Raw genomic sequence first — 5,288 nt, 5'->3', positions numbered from 1 at the left:
CACAATAAGTATAAGGGGACTTTAAATGGGATTTATGTTTTTTTGTTGTTTTCACCTGTGCCCTATTGTCAAGATCATTTGGACCAGAAAACAAATGGTGTAAATATGGAGCTGGTCTGTTCCATCAAGTCAGACGCAACACGTCAGCCAGTAATTCAAACTATAGCGCTTTGTTTTTGCAGTTTTTTTTTCATTTAAATTAGTTTTACCCCCAGAAATCAATGGAGTCATGTTTTCAGACAGAATATATAAGCCTGTATTTACCAAAAACAAACAAACAAACAAACAAAAAACGGCATCATTTGAGACACCGGCTTGTCTGAAGGCTAACAAAAGGACCAATTACAAACATGCTAACGCTAACCCTTTTGTTTTGTGGTCCAAACATTCAGTAAAAACCGGGCCCAGGTTTAAAACATTATAAATAACATTTTAAGTGTGTCACTTAAAAAAAAAAGTGGACACGGCAAGACCATGAAAACCCAAAGACGGTGAGAATTGTTTAAAGGAGGGAGGGGGGGGGGGGAGGGTGTACCCGCGGCGGCCTCTGTATCGTTTACTTTGATCTTTTATGTGCTACGGTGTTTTAGAGATGGTGAAATGAAGGGCGGGGGTCTTATTATGAGAACAATCAGAGTGCGAAGGTTTTGGGGGGGGAAATAATACAAAAAATGGTGGCAATCGTTGACTTGAAATAAGCTTCAGGCGAAGGTTTCACATTGGAGGTTGTTAACGACGTGGTTCTCAACGTGAGGTCTGGGGACCCCCATGGGGTCCTCGAGAGGGTTTCAGAGGGTCCACAGCTTAAATGATTTGATACGACCCTTCTTTATACCCGTCAACTCTTGAGAGTGTACAAATGGAACCAAACGAACCCTTACGGGTCCGTATGGTTCCATTTGTACACTCTCAGAGTTACATTGAAGACTGAGGATTTCACAGCGTAGATTATTGGGGTCCCAGAGATGGGGTTCGCTCGTTTGAAATTAAAACTCTCTCTTTCGCTCCAGAGTTCTACAACACAATCAAAAAGTAGTTCCAACATGTTTACAATGAAACAAGTACTACCCTGAAACACTGACCCGTGGGGATGCACCGATACACTGTTTATATATCGGCCGCATATCGGCATCATCGGCCGATATCCGCCTTGCTTGTTCTGGAAAAGGTTCCAAATGTGATGGAACCTGATTTCCTGGTTCCCTCTACTGTTGGATCCGGTTCCCTCCGGTTTCCTGGGATCGGTGCATCCCTCTCTGACTGACTAGATATCTGTGTACAAATGGGTTTGTTGAGGAGAAACCTGTTTCTTTCTGTCTCTGTTGCATGCAGATGATGATGATGATGATGATGATCGTGTCTAGTGGATTTAAAACAAAAAAAAAGAAAGAAATCTTTTCATTTTCATCTCCATTCCATGTTTGAGATGTTGGTTTTTTTCATGCACCTTCTCACCGCCTCCGTTCGCACTCAAACTCCCAGAATTCCCTACTGTACTGTACTGTACTGCACTGGTTCTCAACATAAGGCCTGGGGACCATCGGGGGGTCCCAAATGGTCCCTGGCATAGTGTGTAACTTTGCCTTGTGTTTACATAACAAAACTATATATATAAATATATATAATTCTCTCTTTAGCTGCCATAGTGATAGTGTAATAGTGTCACTGCTGCCAGCGAGAAACAGCAATTTTACTGACCTTTGAAAAATGATGCAATATATTCTGTGAGCTCCGTCCTCATGGAGATGGGCTCATTACACACACAGGGGTCTCGTAGTGTAGGGGGAAAAAAAGAGTCCGCTCGGGGTAATCCATTGCACAGCTGTGGCCGTTAGAATGATATGAGGCTTGTTTTTGCCGTAAAGCAACAGGAACTGAGAAATAGCGATTTCCCCACCGGAAATAAACAGGAAATTAACAGGAAGTAAACGCGCTTTAATTTGTTTAAATGACGTTTTCAATTCCGGCTCTGATGGATAAGATGTTTTATTTATTGTTGTTTTTTATGCAAACACAGGGCAAATGTTCATATTATGTCTTTAACACTACAGCTTAGACTGGGGTCCCAGATATATTTAAAACGTGGGGTCCATGAAATCAATAAAAAGCTGAGAATCACTGCTGTACAGATAGTGGTCAGAAAACGCTGCTTCTAAACAGCCAATGGAAACGTGAAGGACAAACTGTCACTTAAGAGTGAATAAAGATCATTGCTTGTTCTTTATTTTTATATTTTATATAAGCCTTAATGTACAGCTTATATGTAAGCTGCTCTACTGTAAAGTACCTTTATATTACCATTCATATTCATAATGTAATCTATACGTGATTTTACTTTCATTTTGTCTCCATGGTTTCTATCGTTTTCGTTCCGTTTCTTCGTCAAATCAGCCGAATGCAAGTAATGTTTTTTTATCTTTTGTTTTTTAACACTAATTGCCATTTGTATGTTTGTTTGTTTATTATTATGTTTTTTTTTATAATGTATTAAGAGTTTTAATTGCTAAAAAAAGAGCTATCATTGCTTGTAACTTTGTACACATATTTATATTTAAATAAAAGCCATTTCTGATAAAGAGACGAGTGTGGAGTGTCCTGTTCAACCTGAGTCTAAACCTAACCCTAACCCTGTTCAACCTGAGTCTAACCCTAAACCTAACCCTGTTCAACCTGATCTATGATAAAGATCTATGATAAAGAGACGAGTGTGGAGTGTCCTGTTCAACCTGAGTCTAACCCTAATCCTAACCCTGTTCAACCTGAGTCTAACCCTAATCCTAACCCTGTTCAACCTGAGTCTAACCCTAAACCTAACCCTAACCCTGTTCAACCTGATCTATGATAAAGAGACGAGTGTGGAGTGTCCTGTTCAACCTGAGTCTAACCCTAATCCTAACCCTGTTCAACCTGGTCTATGAGAGAGTTGCTTCACTGTGCACAGGGGAGTGTGCACGAGTGTGCACGGGGGAGCGCCCGAGAGTGTACACGAAGGACAGTGTTAATTTCGTAAACTAAAACTACAAAATATGTTGGTCTTCTATAGCTTTTTCACTATGAAAACTAAAAACTAAGCTATGATGAGTAAAGCTGTAAATAATAAACAGTTTTGTCAACAAATAAAAACTAGACTAAAATGTCAGGGATGGACTTGTCCCTGACACACATTGTGAGCTTGTAGATCTGTATTTTCAGCTTGTAGATCTGGTATTTTCAGTACGCAGCCAAGTATAAATCAGGCATTGACGCCAACATAACATTTATTTAACTGTAGATTTAGTCGACTAAAATCTTATGACATTTAGTCGACTAAATCCAAACATTTCAGATATCGCCATGACAATCAATTGGCGGTTCTGGCGGAAAACCGACGACCGACTATCCGACCCACTCGACACCGTGGGCTCGACTCCCTCGGGTCGTGTGTGACGTGTGAGGCGACATTTGAAGTCGGTTCATGAGGTATATGAACTACAGACGTACGTACATAGGTTGTAGGTTGAAAATGGGTGAAGTGGTCCTTTAACCACGTTCCATAAAAATCTAAAGTAACAAAAAGTAGCAGATCTATACGTTGCGTTGTGAGCTTGTAGATCTGCTGCTTTTGCGTGACACTGTAATACAACTAAAGCATTAATCTATGAGGGAACGTGCACGGGGGAGCAAACGTACACAGGGGAGTGTGCTCGGGGGGGGAGGGGGGTTAACAAAGCAGCGTGCGCGCGTACGTGCACACGCCCATGTGCTCCACATGATGTATACATAAATTAGCGGCTCTTGTCTGTGTTGATTCTGAGATTCCCCCGACGACAGAACAACACTAATGAAGACGGATGACACACACACACACACACACACACACACACACACACACACACACACACACACACACACACACGTTTGTATAACTATACTTGTGAGGACATCAACATTATAGGAAGGTGATTGTTTTTACTGCCAATTCAAAATAAAAAAAAATGTCCGTTTTTAACTCCAATCCTAAAGCTGAAAATATCAGATCTACAAGGCAAGCTCACAGCTTGTAGATCTGCTAACTGTGGTGTGCGACACCGGTATGCAACGAAGTATAAATCAGGCATTATTCTGACCCCTAAACCACTGGTTCTCAAAGTGGGGTCTGGGGACCCCCAGGGGTCCTTGGGGGGGATACCAGGGGGTCCCCAGCTAAACTAATATGACGTCACAATCATTTTAACCATATTTTATACTTTGGCTATTCAAAAATAGCAGATCTACAAGCTCATAACATACAAGATCTACAAGTTCATAACATACAAGATCTACAAGCTCATAACATACAAGATCTAAAAGCTCATAACGCGGCACTCTGTGCCGCGCTATGAGCTTGTAGATCTGCTATTTTTTTTAAACTCCTGGTACAAAAACATTTTTTGAGACAGGCTTTCCGCAGCAAAAAAAAACATCATTTTGGGGTCCTTGACATTAGTTTGAGAACCACAGACCTAAACCCCAACATGAAACTTTTCCCAATTTTAAACCTATAACTCCCCAGATCCTTTCTAACCATTTAACAGTTTAACACACACACACACACACACACACACACACACACACACACACACACACACACACACACACACACACACACACACACACACACACACACACACACACACAGCAGTGACAGCAGGTATGATGGTGACAATATGAACTTGTCACCTGTGTTCGTTCCTCTGTTGTCACGGCGTCTGCCCCCGCGGTGACGCGGTCGCCACGACAACGGGGGCAGAGAGCTAACCGCTAGCACACGCTCCTTAATATTCCAATGGGAAGAGGGGGAGGGGATTTCCTAAATGCATGTTAGACATGACATGTGACATGATGAGACACGGGTGATGTAATCAATGGTACAAATCTGTTTATTAAATCTCTCATGTTAAAACATTGCACAAACACAAATTACATCTTACATCTATCCATCCATCTGCGCAGACAGACAGACAGACAGACAGACAGACAGACCAGTGTACAGACAGACAGACAGACAGACAGACAGACAGACCAGTGTACAGACAGACAGACAGCCCAGTGTACAGACCATAGACTGTAACAGACAGACAGACAGACAGCCCAGTGTACAGACAGACAGACAGACAGACAGACAGCCCAGTGTACAGACAGACAGCCCAGTGTACAGATAGACAGCCCAGTGTACAGATAGACAGCCCAGTGTACAGACAGACAGACAGACAGCCCAGTGTACAGATAGACAGCCCAGTGTACAGACAGACAGCCCAGTGTACAGATAG

This window comes from Gymnoscopelus microlampas, assembly GCF_963454915.1.
Source record: "Gymnoscopelus microlampas genome assembly, contig: SCAFFOLD_138, whole genome shotgun sequence".
NCBI classification, from domain to species: Eukaryota; Metazoa; Chordata; class Actinopteri; order Myctophiformes; family Myctophidae; genus Gymnoscopelus; species Gymnoscopelus microlampas.
Note: the sequence above shows the minus strand (reverse complement) of the source record.